The sequence below is a fragment of the Sus scrofa genome, chromosome X, assembly GCF_054392235.1.
Source record: "Sus scrofa isolate SSC_HxYL_T2T_F1_AM1 chromosome X, Sscrofa_HxYL_maternal_Yorkshire_Landrace_v2.0, whole genome shotgun sequence".
Classification (NCBI taxonomy): domain Eukaryota; kingdom Metazoa; phylum Chordata; class Mammalia; order Artiodactyla; family Suidae; genus Sus; species Sus scrofa.
This window is the reverse complement of record NC_139401.1, coordinates 89,101,501-89,122,654: the sequence shown is the minus strand read 5'-3', so window position 1 is coordinate 89,122,654 and position 21,154 is coordinate 89,101,501. Positions and strand designations below refer to the sequence as shown.

At 36.6% G+C, this 21,154-nt stretch overlaps 1 protein-coding gene across 11 annotated transcripts in view; it reads right to left on the bottom strand.

Moving 5' to 3' along the window:
• The window catches only part of DIAPH2 (diaphanous related formin 2), a 1,391,236-nt gene that overhangs the window by 964,861 nt on the left and 405,221 nt on the right, over positions 1–21,154 (bottom strand). The window lies entirely within an intron of this gene.

The window sequence follows — 21,154 nt, the reverse complement described above, 5'->3', positions numbered from 1 at the left end:
TTTATTTCCACCATCAACCAAGGGGAGCCAGTCAAAGAAATATCAAAGAAATCCTACAATAAAACACAAATCTAGTTTTGTTTGAAATATTTCCCCCTCGAAGCAACATTCAAATTATCTGTGAAAATAACCCATAAGATATATTTGGCCTGGGTCACTAAGTTTCTATACCAAAAAGAGTCTTCACTGCAATCCTCAAAAATTGATTGTTTTCCCAACTAGTGACATGTTAATGTTTATTTATAAACATTCATTGAGCAAACTTGACCACTGATCTACCATCACATGCAAAGCAATGGATTAGATTATTTCTAGAGAGGATCTGGAATATAAGCCAATGCCAAATTCCAAAAAAATAAAATGATTCTTAAGACAATATATCAATATAGGGTGACCAAATGCATTTGTTATCCCATGCTGTTTGTTGTTGATTAGGCAGAGTTTACCACCTTAGGAAATCTTGACTTCATGTAAGATGCAGTCCTACACCAAGCAGTCACTTCTATGTGGCTGCTCACTCCATCATCAACTAATTATCCACTCCCTGGATGTCTGCCCTCTTTATGACACATGACCTGTTGCCTCTTCTGAGGAGACTTGGGCATAAGATCAAATAAGTGAAGTCCATAGGTTCAGGATCTAAAGACAGTATCTGGTAAAAGCTCCCAAACTCCAATATTGGTAAGCTCAACCCTTCTCTAGTCTGGCGATATGTCCCCTTGTCCAAAGGGGAAGCATACGTTCACATTATATGCTTCCTGTACAGGATCTTGTCTTTTTTATTTTGCCTGCACCTGCGGCAGGTGTTAAGTTCCTGGGCCAAAGACTAAACCCGCACCACAGCAGTGAACCAGGCCACTGCAGCAATAATGCCAGATCCTTAATTCACTGAGCTGCACAGGAACTCTGAATCTTGTCTTTATGCTAGCTCAGATGTTCTTTATGTATTTAGGGCAACCAACAAGGTAAAGTTCCCTGTGTAAGATGAGACTCTTCACCAAAAGAAAATCTCTTCATCTGAAAGTAGCCACAATTTTTTAAAAATTATATACATCATAGGACTTACATAAAGTGGAACTAGTGGCTGCTTGCTTCAGATCTAAAGTGCTAAAAACACTACTTGCCTATATTTAGGGTCATAGAGACCACCAATATCCCTTTGGCTGAAACATACTCCCTCCAAAAAGGCAGTTGGGGCCCAGGGAAACTGTATAGACTAGAAATCTTTTCACCTCTCAGTGCAAAAGAAATTTCAGAGCAGAGTCATCTATAACAGAAATAATTAGGACAAACAGAAACAGCTACTACTAATCACAACTGTATATAAGTATTGCTTGACATTGTATGGAATCCTACACTTATTTACATAAGGAGCTTTGGTTCAACAAAGAAGGCTTATAATTCTCAGAAATCCTTGAGAGGTATCACAGACCTAAACAGTCAAGAAGAGAAAATACATAAATTATAAACCAATCTTAACATGGACTGTTCACCCCCCTCAATATGCACAGAGGGTCAATCAAACAATTTGATAATCTTTAATGTGTCAAAAAATGACATGATATGATAATATTTATCATATAAGCAGAACACAGTATCACAAATCTGACTGGTTCTAAAAGGATTTTTTAAATGACTAATACTGAGAATGCTTATGATATAGTTCAGAATATCAGCATCACAAGGAAAGATCATTTTCAAAGACCATTATAAAAAGCTGTGAATACCATAGTACAAAAGTGCAGATAAAGAATGAACACAATGTTCAGTTTGGTATAGAAAGTAGGGAGTATTTCCAGGGGAAGATGAGCTTAAAATCACATTTTGAAAGACATGAAAGAGACTTAAAAGGATGCAAAGGCATGGAGAAAAGCAAAGGTAAGTCATGTACGGATCATTCAAAATTAAGACTGAGAAATTCGACAAATCTATGAAATTAACTAGAGATCCCCTACAGTATTTAAAACAACCAACTAACCAAAATTAAATGGCAATCACTGCTACTGATTCTTAAGGAAGAAAATTGATGGAGGAAAAAGCAAACTGAGTTGAATCAAGTAAGATGCACTGGATGGGAGGCAGCCTAGAGACAAAAAGATCAGCTAGGAAAAAAAAAATAATAAAATGAGTGAAGTGATGAGAGCTAAGTCTAGTCCTGTGGGAATGGGAGGTAAGTGTGGCTCAGATAAATCTTTAGTCAAAGGATCAGTAAGAATGCATGATGTGCTGGAATGAGTCTCAGGCAGACTCAAAGAAGAGAGAAAGGATGAAAAAAATTCCAGGCAATAAGGAAGGGTCTTTATTTGGAAGACAGAAGAAGAAACTGAGTTCTTTGAGGGATGCTCTTTCAAGTAATAGGTAAACATTCAAGTGGAGAGTTAATTATCTTTACTAAATGGCTAGAAAATATGAGTGGTCAGGGTGAAGTAGATATCCAAGGGATGCGTCCATATTTGTGTTCTGTTTGTTTAGCATTTTATAGCTTGCATATATGCCCATATTTAATCATTATAATAATCCAGTTTTGTAAGTACACATTCCCCCCCTTGTAGAGGCAAGATATTTAAGGCTAAAAGAAGATAAGTGATTTGCCCAAAGTTCCACAGGGTTTAAGGGACTAACACCCAAACACAACACTTTTTTCCAACTACAATGATAGTGATATTTGAAGAATAAACCATGAAGAAGAGAAAGTTCAAGGAGATAATATAGCAATTAGTAACAGAACTCAAAGAAGAAAAAGACACCTTATTTCCTTTTCCTAAGAAGCAACTCATTTTTCAACTTTATTCAACTATATACATTGAAGAAAAATTATAAAATGAAGGCCAAAATATTTACTTATCTTTCTCAGAAAGTTCAAAGATTTCATTAAAAGAGTGCATCATTTTGAATGCTTCATATGGGAAAAATAAATTATATATTTGAACTACACTTTCATTTTACTAAAATCCTGCTTATTAAAGCAGAAATGGAATCCTATGCTCCTTATACTGCATTAAGTAAAATTAAGTCTTTATTTCTGTGCACTTAATTATATATTTCACAACACCAACAATACTGAATGTCAATGAAGACATTTATAATGTGTTCTAATACTAGAAAAAAGTATTTTAAAAGATAATTTAATTTCCACTCTGACTTCTGATGATAGATATTGCATTAACTGTTTAATTAGTAAACTTTTTGTGGCTACATTTTACTCTGTCCAACAGTAAACTCCCAACCTACTCAACCAATCAGCCTACCGTAGCAGGGAAAAACACAGGCCAAGTAACAAGAGTAAAAAAATAAATCGATGAACTCGGTATCACACAAACTAAGTTGCTGTAATACCAGATGAGCTGTGTGATATAAAGCTCTATGACCTCTGTTTCTCCTTCTACGAAATAGGGAAAATGAATAAAAGAAGGTATACAGTTAATTTTAGCTATAACTTTTGATGGTCTCTATTTCCATGATCGAGATACAAAGGCAAAATTTGAGTACAAGGTATATGGTCTGCGAGTCAATGGTCACACCTTAGGAAATACTTCATAGAAGAAAGTTCCATAATTGGAAGAGAAGGGAAAAGATCTTTTAAACTTTCCATCAGGTATTCTCTGTATCACATCTACTCTCATTCCCAGGCTTTCTTCCCATTCCTAGGAGGTTACACCCACGTAACTATCTTCCCTTTCTTTGCTGCCAAATAGCAATCCTACCCCAAATACTTCTGAGGCCATGTTTCAGCATTGTCATTTAAGCTTGTTAGCCCCTAAATGTGTATTATCTTTTGTGATTCTTTATTAGAACAAATACCTAAAGTAGCTATTAAATCATAACTAATTACTTGTAATGGATCACAACATTTCTGATTAACTGTTGAATATGACAAATTCACGTTCTCAATTTCAGGTACTTTGATTGACTGATTGATTTTTATTTATTTATTTTGCTTTTTAGGGCCACACTTGAGGCATATGAAAGTCCCCAGTCTAGAAGTCGAATTAGAGCTACAGTTGTGGGTCTACGCCACAGCCCCAGCAATGCGGGATCCGATCTGAGTTGGTGAACTACACCACATCTCATGGCCACGCCAAATCCCCGACCCACTGAGTGAGGCCAGGGATTGAACCTGCACCCTCAGGAATACTAGTTGGATTCGTTTCCACCGTGCTACAACGGGAATTCCTGATACTTTGATTTTTATAAAATATTGTTTACTAATGCTCAAATGAAAATAAACAATTTTATCCATAATAGATGGTAATTTCATAAAGCCATCATTTCATATGTTATCATATTTTATTTATTTTTTATTTTTATTTTTTATGCCTGAACACAGAGCATGTAGAAGTTCCCGGGCCAGGGATTGAATCTGAGTGCTTGCTGTAACCTACACCACAGCTGCAGCAATGCCAGATGCTTTTACCCACTGTATTGGGCCGGGGATTGAACTCACACCTTTGCAGTGAATAGAGCAACTGCAGGGGGATTCTTAACCTACTGTGTCACAGAGAGAACTCCTATGTTATCATATTTTAAATGATTCTAAATATAAAATATATGATTCTAATACTATCCAACATAACAATCCTAAACAAATAAAACACAAATATAAAAATGCCACGCACTTATCTAAAACATTTTCAGATCATCTTCCCTGAAGACCTCAAATTATGATAGCCTTATCTCATGCTTAATAATAGTAAAAACATTGAAAGCTAAACTTTACAACATGAAAAGAAGACATGAATAACTTACAGTAATATAGATTCGACCATGCAGGAAAAATTGTGGGAAACAATTGGTGCATAAAGTTTTATTTCATTTATTCAAGGAGAAAATTAAAAATCTGCAAAACACTTAAAAATAGTAAAAGAGGAGTTCCCGTCATGGCACAGTGGAAACGAATACGACTAGGAACCATGAGGTTGCGGGTTCGATCCCTGGCCTTGCTCAGTGGGTTAAGGATGCGGCGTTGCCATGAAATGTGGTGTAGATCACAGACGCAGCTCAGATCTGGCATTGCTGTGGCTCTGGCATAGGCCAGTGGCTACAGCTCCAACTAGACCCTTAGCCTGGGAACCTCCATATGCTGTGGGTGCAGCTCTAAAAATAAATAAATAAATAAATAAATAAATAAATAAATAAATAGTAAAAGGTTTTGATACCACTAGAGAGTCCCAATCTCATCTCTGCAAGTCTCCCAGAGTCAGCTCCACCAGCCAATTCTATCTTAAGTCAAGTATATCTATCCCCTTGGAAGGTTGCATTTACTTTTCCAGCATGCAAATGAACAGAAATACAAAATAAGGAATGTGATATAAAGGATCAAAGAGGATGAAGTGAAGCTTCTGAATTATCCCCTCCAAAATGGTAGACTTTTCATGGAGATTTCCTTTGTCCCTATTTGATGTCTCTATTTCTGACATTCCAGACAAGGCAGAGAAATGAAGAAGCCCCAGGAGAATTATCATCCTTCTGAGAAATCTTTTTATTAACATAGAAAACTGATGGTTGACTATTCTACTGAACATTTTGAAGGAGAATGTTTAAAAAAGAGCAAACCTAACTGAACTGATCCCACTCACTTCAAAGGACATTTGTTGTGTGCCTACCACATGACCAGCACTGTGATAGGGGGACTTCTGGGTATATGATTTAACTTAATCCTCACAAATAGACTCATGAGCTACTTAGTGTACGAAGACAACGTGAACAGAGAAGTTAGGCAACTTTCTAAGCTTCACACGGCTGGTAAGTGGCAGAGTTGGGATTCAGACCCAGCTTTTGACTCCAAACTTAAAGCTGTTAACACTATATTTTTTTGCCTTACCTAAATGACATTTTTAATGAGAATGAATTCTATCTGAATTTGAACTTAACATGAATACGTTAAATTCCTGGGAAAGAGATTTTTTTAAACACCTGGAATCAAGTTTTGGTTTTACCTATAATAATCCAATGTCCAAAATCTCTACCTTGAGGTTTCTAATGAACATAAGAAAAAAAGAAAGAAAGAAAGAAAATGATTGAAAGCTTATTATATTCTGAAACTTTACTATCTATATTTCAGAAATAATAACAATTCTTTAGACAGTGATTCTCAACCAGGGATCATTTTGCCCACTAGTGGACATGGGTCAAAGTCTGAATCATTTTTGTTTGTCACAACTTGTGTTGGAGGGGGAGGTGAACCTAGTGGGTAAGAAGTCAATGGTACTGTTAAACATCCTACAATTTACAGGACAGCACTCCACAAAAAAGAATTACTGAGTCCAAAATGTCAATAGTGCCAAAGTTGAAGAGCCCTGTCTTAAACATATGCTTTCAGCACTTGTCAAGTACTGTAAAATTTACTTAACGTGTAATATTTAAGACATATAAAAACATGTACACAGAGTTCCTTTGTGGTATAGTGGTTTAAAGATCTGGCATTGTCAATGCAGTGGCTTGGGTTCTATCCCTAGTCCAGAAACCTCTACATGCCATGGGAGAGGCCCCCCCCAACATATATATATATATATACATACACACACACACACACACACACATACAAGTGTACCCATACATACATAAGATAATGACTCTATATGCCTACCACTGAGCTTAAGAAATAAAGAGCATTTAATCTCCCTTGTGTATTCCTTCCTGTCTAAAACATTTTTTAAAGAGATTAAAATATTAATCATGCTGTATCTATATTATACTGTTAAAACATGCCATAGCATGTTAACTATACTATATTAGGTTAAATTATGCTATAACTATCATATATATTGAAGATTTGATGACTAGGTATATTTCTACTTTATATAGGAGATCTAGAATTAGAACAATAAAAGAGTTCCCTGGTGGCCTAATGTGTAAGGATCCAGCATTGTCACTGCAGTGGCAAGGGTTCAATCCCTGGCCCATGAACTTCTGCACACTGCAGGCACAGCCAAAAAAGAGAAAAAACAAAACAAAAAAAGAACACTGAAAAAACAGTACAGTATTTATTCCATATATAGAGAAAGGAATGTTTTGTTTACCCACTGAATACATAAAAGAGAGGAAGTGGTTTTATAGATGTAATCAATTACAAAGGTGTTATACTTCATTAAATATATTACTAGCCAATAATCTTTGGATTCAAAGAAAATTGATTTGTTGGGGGGGGCACCCATTGGCATATGGAGTACCCCAGCCAGGGATCAGATCTGAGCTGCAGCTGTGGCAATGCCAGACCCTTAACCCACTGTGCTGGGCCAGGGATCAAACCTGCATCCTGGTGTTCCAGAGATGCCTGCCAACCCATTGCACCACAGTGGGAACTCGGATTCAAACGAAATTAATACAGCAAAAAGTGACTAGGAAGCTAGCTTTGTTAGTTTCATTGAGGACATTGGAGACAAGATACTCTGCCCTCCATTTCTCTTGGGATGAGAGACTTCAGCTTTCTATCTAAAAGTGGCCTCATTGCTACACTTTAGAGTTGGGCGATCGGGCTTGAGTCTAACCTTGCTTGTCATTTCCTAGTTCAGGGTTCTTGAAGTCTGAGGAAAATGAGGGCACTTTCCAAGTTCTACAGTTGCAAGGGAATTCCTGGTCTCCCACAATCATCATCTCACTTCAGTAGACCCAATGGGTCTGTGGTACAAAACAGCCAGAATTTTAATGAAGTTCTTTTATGGCTTAAAGTCTACAAGACAGCATAAAATATGATCTTTGAGGCATATCTTGCTAAACTACTAGTAAGACCTATGCATTGTTCAAAGTATAAATAGACTAAACTTTTTTGCATTTAAAAAATGTTTTACAATCCAATTAGTATAAAAAAATAAATGAGTTGTTTAAAGCTATCTTTTCTTTCTTTGTAAAATGGTCCTGTATCATTTATGGACAATAGCACAACCGGGGATAGTAACAAATGAAATACCAGTATTAATTAACAATAGATATAGATAAAATGAAAATAAACAGTCATCACACTTGTTTGGAACAGGTGTAAGTTTACCAACAGACTAAAGTAGCAAACAAGTTCCAAAGAATACTTCAGGGAAGAAAAGAAAAGAAAAACTTTACTCAACAAACCAGTTAGAAGCAAAAGATGAAAAAAGAACAGCAGCTCATGGATACAAGTATTTTTAGATTGCAGTAGCATGCCATAAAATGACTATTTATCCACCATGATGAGAAGTGGGAAAGAAATGTTTTATGATTGTTGCTGTCATTGCTAATATTTCATTTACCCTAAAAAATTATGAAAATGAATGTGGTGAATACAAGTTGTTACTTCAGAGAAAAATGTTTTCAAATTCTACAATACTAATGCCATTATAGCCTTAATTGATATACTTGAAGTCTTCTAAAGTCATCACCCTTGTAAAGTGCACGAATACATGCAGACTTACAAGCCTGCATAAAATACAGATGGTCGATAGCAGCGTAAATAGATCAATGATTACAAAGATGGATTGAGGAGACAAAAACAAGCTCTACTATTACACATGCATGAACTTCCTGACTGTAAGAATAATTATATTCTATAACTGGTTAATTGAGGGAAGTTGAAGAATGTTTTTTCCCTTAAGAATCGATAGATACCCATCTATCTTTGATGACTTAGGAGGAGCATTGCCTGGAATCAGGGGAATGGATTGGATGACCTTTGCTTTCCCCTAATCATTTGGTCAGGACCCAATAATAGGTTCTATAAATCATAAAAATCTGTTTTGAGATGTAAAACAACATCTAAAAACATAATCATGTGGCTACTTGTAGACCCTACACATCAGGTTCTGGGCTGGATACTTGAATGGGTTTCAGAAAAGTAATTCAGTCAGCATAAGCATTAATTATCTAGGGGGGAAAAGGCCAGCTGGAATATTCCCATGCATGTGAAAGCAGTTCTTTTGTCCCTTTCCTGTTTGCCCATTTCTGTTCCCTTCTAACCTTAAAAGAACCTAATTATAGTAATAGCAAGTGACCCCTGACTTTTATGCTCTCCTGAATGCACGCCATGTCTTGCCTAACCTGTTGATTCTTTTCTGTGGGGAGACATGTTTCTACAATATTTTTGTAGCCTCTCTGTTTCTATTTTCTATGGTAAAAACTCCATCTTGTCCTGCTTTACCTTTACCTCTATTCCTGCTTGAAAAACAGTCATAATGCTGGCAAATGACTTAAGCTTAAGAACAAAGACCTAAAGGCATAAATTATTCATGTGGTCAGCTGAATGACGACATAATGCATTGGTCTAGGCATGCTGGACCTGTGCAGATAGGCATGCTATTTGCACAGCATGATATGTCCTCTTAAGTGTAAGAGGAAGATGAGCCTCATGGCCCCAAGGGGTTTATGAGGGGTCGTTAGCAGGATATACATTAGCAAGGAGTACCAAGATGCAAATCTAGGCATCCTGGGTGCTGCAGGTAGGCATGCCAGCCATCTGCAGAAGCACAATGGTGATTCTCTATATGCTATGCATAGATAGCTGACCCCAAGCTTCCCCAATGCTATTGATTGTTAAATGCCTAAAGGTCAGAATAAAAGCTTAACCAGCTACTGGCTATGTGACTTTTAAAATAATTTTAAAAAAACCTATATACTACACCTATAGCTTCCCTCCTCACTTGACTTAATCCTAAAGAGCACAATAAAAGCAGTATGGTTTCTTGAGGCTGCACTCTTGGTCCCTGAGACCTTGAGTCCCTGGTTCCCACCTTTAATTAAGATAAATTGGAGTTCCCGTCGTGGCGCAGTGGTTAACGAATCCGACTAGGAACCATGAGGTTGCGGGTTCGGTCCCTGCCCTTGCTCAGTGGGTTAACGATCCGGCGTTGCCATGAGCTGTGGTGTAGGTTGCAGACTCGGCTCGGATCCTGCGTTGCTGTGGCTCTGGCGTAGGCCGGTGGCTACAGCTCCGATTTGACCCCTAGCCTGGGAACCTCCATATGCCGCGGGAGCGGCCCAAGAAATAGCAACAACAACAACAACAACAACAACAACAAAAGATAAATGTCTCTGTGTCTTGTTTCATGTTAACTTTTTCCTTAAGTTTCACAGCACCCATTCTTCAGCCCTCACCTGCTGAGCTGGTCTCATCACTTTTCCTCAATAAAAAGAAGAATGAAGAAATAAGCTGCTAAAAAATGACTAGCTCTTTACTCCAAACAGCCCCCTTAACATTCCTGCAGGCAGATCACTGGGGGAAGGTAAGATCTGAAGAGTCAGCCAGTCTGCATTCAATAGAGAATGATTCAAAACCCAACCTCCTGCCTCCACTGGGATTCTCCTACCCGCCTAATTTTTCCCTTTAAAACCTGTCATGGCTGAGTAGAATCTTCAGATTGGTTTCTGGACATGAGTCCACCTGCTCCCCAGATTGCTGCCTTTTTTTTTTTTTAAATCAAAACACCTTTCCTTTCTACTGAAACTAGCCCCTTCAATTATTGGCTTATGAGGGGTGAGCAGCAGAACCTGGGTTCAGTAACACATTTATCACAGAAAGACATCTATAGAGGTATTTCTGTAATTTCCAGGTAAGAGGGAGGTATATTAAAGCCCCTGGAGCTCTACCTCACTAAGGCACTATTATGAAGAAAGATCAGGAACCTTTATATAAAAAATAATTTATTTAAAAGAAACAAAGGAAGAAAGGAAAAGAGGGACAGGAAGAAGGAAAGAAAGGATAGAAGTGAGAGAGAGGAGGAAAAAGGAGGGACAATAGGGAGGACAGGAAGGAAAATCCAGAGGAATAAAGCAAGTGCAGGGGGAGCAAAAAATAGTACACTGGACATTTGCATGCCCAACAGAAATGCATCTGTCCCTTAAAAATAAGGGAGACAGAGACCAAAAGACAATAAATAAAACATTCGCTTAAGGAGTAAAGGTGTCTGGTATGTAGTGTGGATTGTTTTAACAAAGAACTGTAAGAAAATAACTACTTCAAGTAAGTCACTGCAATTCAGGATATCAAAAGAAGTATTTTCCCCCTGATATCATTACTGTACTAGTTTCTTTCTTATTAGATTTTATTTTTTAGAGCAGTTTTAGGTTTATAGAAAAACTGAGAAGGAAATAAAGGGAATTTTCATATATTTCCTGCCCTCATGCATGTATAGCCTCCCCCAATATTAACGTCCCCATTAGAATGGTGTATATGTAACAATTGATGAACCTACATTGACATGTCAATATTGCCTAAAGTCCATAGTTTACAGTAGGGTTCACCCTTTGTGTTGTACGTTCTGTGGATTTTAATAAATGTATGGCATGTATCAACCATTATATGACTAAGCAGAACACTTCCACTGCCTTAAAAATCCTCTGTGCTCTGCCTATTCATCCCTCTCTCCCCACTAATGCCTTGTAAGCACTGATCATTTTACTATTTTAAGGGAAAAGCCTTGTAAATCATTTAACTGGGAAACCTTTTTCCTTTTCAAATTTTTTTCCAGTTTTGTTAAGATATATAACATTATCTAAGCTTAAGATTTGAAGTATGATGGTAAATACGAAAATATAAAAGTATATATTAAAATGATTAACACAATAAGGTTTGTTTAAACACCCTAAAAGATATAGTCATACTTTTTCTTTATTCCTATGAGGACTTTTAAGATCTACTCTGTTAGCAACTTTCAGATATACAATACAGTATTGTTAACTATAGTCCCTATGCTGTACATTACATCTCCAGAACTTATTTTATAGCTAGGCTTTTGTAGAGCTGGACCATTTCACCCATTCCCCCCTTCCCCTCACCCTTGACAATCAACAATCTATTCTCTGTTCCTATGAATTCCATTTGTCTCAATTCCACATATCAGTGACAGCCCATAGTATTTATATTTTCCTGACATGTTTCACTTGGCATAAGGCCCTCAAGTTCCATCCATGTGGTCACATATGACAATATTTCCTCCTTTTAAAAATCTGAATAATATTCCTGTGAGTATTGTGTGTGTGTGTGTGTGTGTGTGTGTGTGTGTGTGTGTACATACAAACATCACAAATTCTTTATCCATGCATCAATCAATGGACACCTAGGTAGTTTGCATGTCTTGACTATCATAAAAACAATGCAGCAATGAACATGGGCATATGGATATCTCTTTGATACAGTGATTTAATATCCTTTACACTGAAAACTAAGAAATTTAACTGTAAAAGACACAAATAATTGAAAAGATATTCCATGTTAATGGATTAGAATAGTTAATTTTGTTAAAATGTCCACGCTGCCCAAAGCGATCCACAGAGTCAATGAAATCCATATCAAGATTCCAGTGGCATTTTTTTTAACAGAAATATAAAAAACAATCCTAAAATTCATATGGAACCACAAAAGTCCATGAACATACAAAACAATCCCAAAAAAGAACAAAGATGGAGTATTCACACTTCCTAATATCAAACTTTATTACAAAACTATAGTAATCAAAACAATATGATACATAGATCAATGGAACAGATTCAAGAACCCAGAATTAAAATGCATGCATACATACTCAACCAGTATTTGGCAAGGGAGCCAAGAAGGGGAAAAGGATAGTCTTTTCAATATATGATTGAAAATTGGATTTTCATATGCAAAAGAATGAAACTAGACCCTTATCTCACACCTCTCACAAAAATTAACTTGAAATGGATTAAAAATTTAAATATAAGGTCTATACCATAAAATTCCTAATAAAAAGAACAGGGAAAAATCTCCTAGATATTTTTGCATGTGACACTAAATTAACAAGCAATAAAAGCAAAATTAAATAAGTGGGACTACATCAAAGTAAAATCCTTTCACACAACATAGGAAATAACAGAGTGGAAAGACAATCTATGGTCTGTGAGAAAATATTTGCAAACTGCATATCTAAGAAGGGGTTATTATCCAAAATATACAAGGAACTCATAAAATTCAACAGAAAAAAACAACTAATCTGATAAAAAGTGAGGAAAGGATTCAAATAAAATTTTTTGAAAGAAAATATTTCAATGCCCAACAACTACATGAAAAGATGTTCAATATCACCAAGCATCAGGGAAAAGCAAATTAAAACTACTATGAGATATCATCTCACACATATCAGAATGGCTGTTATCAAAAAGAAAGATAATGCTGGCCTCTTGTTTATTTCTGCTCTGATCTTTATTTCTTCCCTTCTACTAACTTTGGGATTAGTTTTTGCTTATTTGTCTATATTCCTTGAAGTGTAAAGTTAGGTTTTCTGAGACCTTTTTTTCTTGATGTCTTTATTGCTATAAATGTGCCTGTTAGAAATGCCCTTTTATCTTCCATTCAATTAGTTCTGTTATATTATATTTCATTTTGATTTGTCTCAGGATATTATTTTATTTCTTTCTTTTCATTCTTTGATCCATTAGTTGATCCACAGTGTATTGTTTAATTTCCATGTATTTGTGTATTTTCCAACTTTATTCCTATTATAGATTTCCAGTTTTAAACCACTGTGGGAAGAAAAGATATTTGATCTAAATTCAATAATCTTAATTTTGCTAAGCCTTTCGTTACCTATCCTATGATCTATCCTGGAGAATGTTCCATGTGTACTTGAGAAGAATATGTATTCTTCTGCTGTTGAATGAAATGTTCTGTATGTATCTGTTAGGTCCATTAAGTTATAATACTGTTCAAAGCCACTGTTTCCTTATTGGTTCTCTGTATGCTCTACCATTGTTAAAAGCAGGGTATTAAAGTACTCGATTATTACTTTATTGTTCTTTACTACTCCTTTTAGCCTTCATTTTAGTACTATTAGTATTTACTTTATATATCTAATTGTTCCAATGGTAGGTACATAAACATCTGTAATTTTTTTTATGGCCACACCTGCAGTAAATAAAAGTTCCCAGGCTAGGAGTCAAATCAGAGCTGAAGCTACCAACCTATGCCACAGCCACAGCAAGGTGGGATCTGAGCCACACCTGTGACCTATGCCACAGCTCACTGCAATGCCAGACCTTAACCCACTGAGTAAGGCCAGGGATCAAAACCACATCCTTCTGGATACTAATTGCGTTCTTAACCTACTGAGCCACAATAGAAAGTCCCCATGTACAGTTGTTATATCTTCTTGATGAATTGATCACCCTATGGTTATATAATGACCTTCTTTGTCTGTCTGTCTTGACCTTTTTTTTTTTTTTAACTTAAAATATATTTTGTCTGTGATAAGTGTAGTGACCTTTGCTTTCTTTTGGTTACCATTTGCTTGAAGTATGTTTTTCTATCCCTTCACTCTCAATCTATGTGTGTACTTAAAGTGAGACTCTTATGGACAGCGTATGTTTTCAATCTTATTTTTTATACATATAGCCATTCTGTCATTGACAAGAAAATTTAATACATTTGCCTTTAAAGAAACTGTTGGTAGGCTGGAACTTGCTTTTTGTTTTTTATTAATTATTTTCTGAATGTTTCATTCCTTGCTTCTTCCATTGTTTTCACCTTTTGTCATTTGAGTACTTTTTGCAGCAGTATGTTTTGACTCCTGTATTATAATCTTTTTTGAATCTGCTATAGGTTTTTCCTTTGTGATTACTATGAGGTTTACATAAAATATACTTATATAACACCCTAGTTTGAGGTGATAACAACTTAACTTCCACAGCATATTAACCTTATAATTTTACTCCCCCCCCCATAACTTATGCTATTTTAGGCTATTGATGTTACAATTTCCATTTTTACCCTGTGTATTTTATAATAGATTATTTAAGTTATGATTATTTTTAATATATTGGTGCTTTAACTTTTAAACAAGTCATAAATGAATTATGCAACACCATTATATTAGAGACTGACTATATGTTAACAATTATCAGTGAGTTTTACACATTTATATGTTTTTATGATTTGAATTAGCATCTTTTCATTTCAGCTTACAAAACACCTGTTAGCTGTGGCTCAGATTCAATCCTCAGCCTGAAAACTTCCCTATGCTCTGGGTGTGGTCATTAAAAAAAAAAAAAAACCTTTTAAAAACAAAAAATAAACCCCCCCTACCCTTTAGTATTTCCTATACAAGAGGTCTAGTGATGATGAACTTCTTCAGCTTTTGTTTGTTTGAGAGAATACATTTTCTTCATTTCCTTTCTTTTTTTCTTTTCTTTTTCTTTTTATGGCCATACCTGTGACATATGGAAGTTCTGGGCTAGGGGTCAAATGGGAGCTACAGCTGCCAGCCTGTGCCACAGCTACAGCAACGAGGGATCCGAGCCAGATCTGTGACCTACACCAGAGCTCACAGCAATGCCAGATCCCCAACTCACTGAGCAAGGCCAGGGACTGAAACTGCATCCTCATGAATACTAGTCAGATTCATTTCCACTATGCCACAATAGGAACTCCTTTCTCCTTCATTTCTAAAGGACAGCTTTTCCACATATAGTAGTCTTGGTTGACAGTTTTTATTCCAATATTTTGACTATATTATTTCATATTTTCCTGGCCTATAATGCTTCTCTTGAGAAATTTGCTGATAGTCCTGTAGGCTTTCTTTACTTTTTTTCATTCTTTTTCCTTTTTACCCCTATGACTGAATAATTTCAAGTGGATTACCTTCCAGGTCACTCAGGTTTTCTTCTGCTTGATCAAGTGTGATCTTGAATCATTCCATTGAATTTTTCAGTTCATTCGCACTATTCTTCAGCCCTAGGACTTTGGTTTGGTTTATTTTGATGGTCACTTTTCCTTTGTGGAACTTCTAGTTTTGTCTATACACAGTTTTCCCAATTTTGTTTGGTTGTCTGTCTGTATTCCCATAGTTCAGTGAACTTCTTTTAGAAGTTCTTAGTTACTTTTCAGAAAGTTCATACATCTTCATTTCTTTAGAGTTAGTTATTGGAGTTCTATTAGTTTCCCATAGTGGTATTATTTTTATCTGAATACTGACTAGTATTCTGCATCCTCATGATTCTGCATCCTCATGATTCTTTGTGATTCTTGATTCATTGTATTAGTATCTGTGCATTTGAACAAATAGCCATCACAGGGTAAGTCCTTCACTCGTCAGCTCAGCCTGAGGTATTGGATAAGTCAACTGGGGTCCCTAGTTGGGTCAGGCTACTGGGGTGCCAAGTAGGGCCACTGGCTGGACTCCCTGATTGGGTGGGGTTGCTAACTGTGTGTTCTTCAAGTGGGGCCATTAGCTAGGTTCTGTAATAACCTCTGGTCAGTGGAGACACAGGTTGTGTTTCCTGTCAAGGTAAGGTCACTGGTTGGATTTAACAGTTGTGCAGGGCCATGTGATGGGCTTTGCAGTTGCTACTGGTCAGCTGAGGTTTCAGGCTGTGCTCCTTGCGTGGATGGCACTGCTGGCTGGACTATGTTCACCTGGAGCTGTAGATTGTGCGGTGCCACCATGTGGGGCTTCAGGCTGTGCCCCAACCCTGGGCAGGGCCACAGGCTAAGCCTCAGGATTCAATAGGGCTCTCTGGTGGGATGTGGCCTCCGAATGTATCCTGCAGTCTGGTGTATTGTGCTCTGTGGTCAGGGAATGGTCACTGTCTATGATCCCTTATTAGGCAAAGCAACAGGCTATGTTCCACAATTGGGCAGGGTAATTTGCTGGGTTCCCTGCCTATGTGAGGCTGTGGGCCTGGGCAAGTTTGGGTGTTTAGCAATTGGGCAGGGTCATAGACTGTACTCTGCTACTGAGGGGGACTATAGGCTGGACTCCATAGCTTGGTGTTATTAAAGGTTTAGCTCTGAGACTACCCAGGGTCACTGTTCAGGCTCTCTAGTTATGTGAAGACACAAAATATGTTTAACAGCTGGGCAAGACGCCTGCTTGGCTCCCTGACCAGGCAGGGCTGTAGGATGGGGTTCACAGTTGCCTGGGTTCTTTAGGCTAGGCTAGTTGTTCTGGTAAGACTAGAACCTATTCTCAGCAGTTATACAGGGCTGCAGATTTACTTTCCTTTCCAGGCAGGACAGCAGAGCAGGCACCATGTCTGGTAGGGCCCATTAACTGGGGACTTAAAGCAGGCAGAACTGTCAACAAAACTCCCTAGCCAGATGGGGTCACCAATTTGACTCTGAAAATGGACCAAGCCACTGGCAAGGATCTCTGCTTAGATACTACTACAAGCAAAAATGCAGTCTACTAAGAACTGAGTGCTGATTGCTGTAAGCCCCATCCCGCCTCTACTTCTATCTGATCTCCAATGTTTGAGCCCTAGATTCCCCCATTTACTTCTATGAAGTGAGGTCCAAATGGGCCTTCTGGGAAATGTTTCACAATGCGGGGGGACCTGAAAGTTCATCCAGATTTCTCTTTTCCCCACTGGAGAAACTATTGGCTCGGGGGGGCGTGGGGGCGGGGGACGCTCAGTGTGGCAATGGGCCAGTCTGGAGAGGGGAAATGTGGTCAGAATACAGCTGATCATCTCACCCTTCTAATGTGATAATTAGACTCTCTGGTCTAGGAGGGTGCTTTAGCCTCACCCCTGGGTCTGGAATTTTCACAATGGTACCTTTTCTATGGATAGTGCGAGGGTAACTAAAGGTGGGAACAACTTATGTTTGCCATCTTGATTGAGAAACTTTTCTGTACTAATTTCTATCCTCCTTGTTTTTTCCATGAACTCTTTAACATCAGTTTATGGATCACTTCTCGAGATAAAATACATAAGAATACAAAATAAACCAATTATACTGAAATAGTTATCAACATATTTACGAAAATAAATTATGATATAATAATAGATCTGCTCTTGATTAAAGCATTAAAAAATAAGATCTAGTGGCAGCTTTAATAACCAGTATAATTTTGAAGTAGGAATGACTATAAATATTATTTCAAGATATCTGCCAATAATTTAATGTGATATGAAAATATTTATTATTTCCATTAGTGACAAAGTTTGAAGTACTATTAATTCTACTTTGATCTGCTGCTAACATTGTTAATCAAATGAAATCCAAAATATTAGTGAGAAATTAAAGAAAATAAAGATGTAGTTTTTTCACAACTAAGTTAAGACGACCCTGAATTCTCTCCATGGCACCTCAGATAAGTCTTTGAACCCCTGGTTATCAGCACCTGCTTTATATATATATAAATCTTTATAAATTATTAATACCTTTGTAAATTTTTCTGTAACAATTTTATACTGTCTTCTATGTTAACCATATTTTTCTGCATAAGCTTTGTGAGTATGACCATAAATGCCCTACCAATATTAAAGAATTATTTGCATGCACTAATGTTCTAAATTAGAATACATTTTTATTTTCCCTTTAACACTTGAGTCATTGTTTTAAAACTTATAATTCCATTTCTTTGTCAATGTTCTATATGTAAGTGGGCCTACAGATATTTCATTTTTGTCACTGATACCCTAAAAATACTCACTGGTCTTAGATTTTTCTCTCAATAGATCAAATTCAATTATGCCAAAGCAGATTTTCAAAGCTGAAATAATGACTGCAAGTATCACCTAAATTTAGTGCACATTATTTGGAACTAACTCATAATTGCATATATTAAAAACTCCTCAACAATCTCAGGATATCATGTACTTTTTAAGTGTTTCTATGTGTTAAGTATTTTAGGTCTTTTCAACTTCTTCTATATAGTGAACTTGGTTTCTAGCTTATATGTATATATTTTGAAATAAAGGAAACATTAATAGTTTTTATTAATAATCTTATATTTGGGGATTGATCTTGCTGATTAAATAAAAGGGTTTTTATTTTCTTTTTTTGATGGTGTTATTTTGGTTTTGTTTGTTTGTTTATTTTTGTGTTTTTCTTTAAGTAAGACATTTATCCTGCCAAATAACTAAAATCTATTAATTGTCTGGCAGGAAAGAGCCTACTGACCCATACAAGCAGAAGTAATACTGATGTTAATTCAAGTCTCTGGGAAACAATGTGTCCTTAATTGTTTTTTGTTGTTATGAGGAGACAACCATGCACATGAGCAACAAATTATGATTATGCATGGAAGGAGTTAGCACTGCAATCAAATAGAACTTACAACAAAGTTAATCTGATGATACATATTTAATGCTATGCATTATCGATGTGTTACATGGTAATTAGACATAAATGGTAAACATCTCCCTTGAATGGCAAATTGATGTTACTTTTGCATCATTGAAGCAAACTCTTTCTAGGATGAGAGGGAGAAAGGCACTGGTGAGTCTAGTCTTTTCTTTTGCCTGAGGGAAACAATCTCCTCTGGGTACTTAAAAATCAAATAATTGTTTCTACCCCAGACCTTCCTCCTTACCAGATGGTACTCAAGACATTTGATTTGTCTGGATAAACATCATACTAACTTTAATAACTCAGATGAGTTATTCACCATTTGTGCCTCGTGCCCAAGCAGCACAATTCCAATCATGCATACTATTAAATTACATGTTAAATTGTTTTCTCCTACAAGCAGAACTGAGAAAATGAGTTTTGGTTGAGCAGGGTAAAGAAGGAGAGGAAATTTTAGAGTATCTGGCATTGAGGAAAAAAGCAGGCCAGCCTGGAAAAAAGTCCTCAAGTGGCATGCCTTCCACAAACAGAAAGCACAAAATTGGTGAGGCAAAGGATGCGAGGGGTAAAACACAGAGATGTGAAAAAGAGAAAAGATAAAAGGCTTGGAAAAGGGAATGGGGTCTAGAAAAGAGGAGGAGATAAGACAGGCCCAGGTTAACCCATTCCCAGTAAACAGTATCCATCCCATATAAGGTGCACAGAAGGTGCCTGGCTGGATCTGTGCTTTGTGATTCTCCTTTGCTCACTTTCCCAGAGTACAACCCAAGATTTACAATAATAATATGATTTCACAACTAGTTTTTTTGACTGCAGAGTGGATAAGATTAAACCAAGCTGAATTTAAGAATTTAGACATAATTTACTGCCATCTCCAAATTGTAAGCAATTCATTCCTCCCAAGTGGACCAGGCAATTTAAAGAGAGAAACAAATATGTATCATTTATGCAACAAAATAAAGTGAAACAAACAAAAAACCCCAGGTAATACATTTCTATATATACGTTTTTAAAGCTTGTGGCATATTGGAGGGGCATTCATAAGTGAGAATTCTTCTGTTTTTCACATTCCCTAAAGAGTTGAAAATGTGACGTTAAAAATAATATTTTTTAATGCTACTGGGTAAATACCATAGTAGCATTCTGCACATTTACATCCTTTTTCATTTACCAAGACATGTGAAGGAAAAGCTATGGTTTTAATGGGTAAAATAAATATATCTGTAGTTTAATTCTTCAAAATACGGTTCTTTTACTACAATTTAATTACACAGAAAAGGCTAGAAAGCTTCAACTACTGAATAGGAGTCGGGAGTTTATTTGCCTTATTGTACTTTAAAATTAAACTGTCCAGTTGGGGGGGAAAAAAAAAGAGGGAGAACAAAGTCACATTTAGGCTTCCTGTCTTGCTTATTCTGACTTTTATGCAAAGAATCATGGGACTAAGATGGGGAGGACAAGTGTGATCGGCTCTCCATTTCAACTCAGAGAACTCTGGACTTGCTAGTTGGACAAAGGAAAAACATTTTTGAAAAAACAGTTCCACAAAGGGATTTCTTCTCATGGTGTAACTTTTGTTGCAGTTAATATGTGTCATAATGATAAAGAGCCTACATAAACTCATTAAACCTTTGTCCTCTAGAAAAGAAATACATCTATATTTAACACATATATATGAGATAAACTAATGCAAGCCTACACTACACAATGGAGGAACTTCCATATAGACATGGCCTGCTCAAATGACAGACACTGGTTCTCTGAGATTGAGAAATAGTCTAAGGGTGATATGATAAACTTATTACAGTATTAACTACTTGATCTTCTTAAAATCAAAGAAAACTGCATGGATCGAAAACAAATAACAACAAAAAACCTTCAATGACTATGCCTATCCATGAAAAATCTTTGCAGTTCTTCCTTCCAAAAATTAACCAGAGAGGGCCAAATATACCAAGAATTGTATGAATTAGTTCTTATATATAGCACTTTATTCTACAAAGCAGTTTATTTGGTTTAATCCTCACAGTGACCTAGTAATCTCAGATGAGGAAAAAGGCTTTGTCAAACTGAAAGAATTCACTCATTGGAGGCAGAAAAATCAAATAAAAAGAGCAATGGCTTAAGAGTCATGATAGGCTTTGTTCTGAATCTCAACTCTACCAC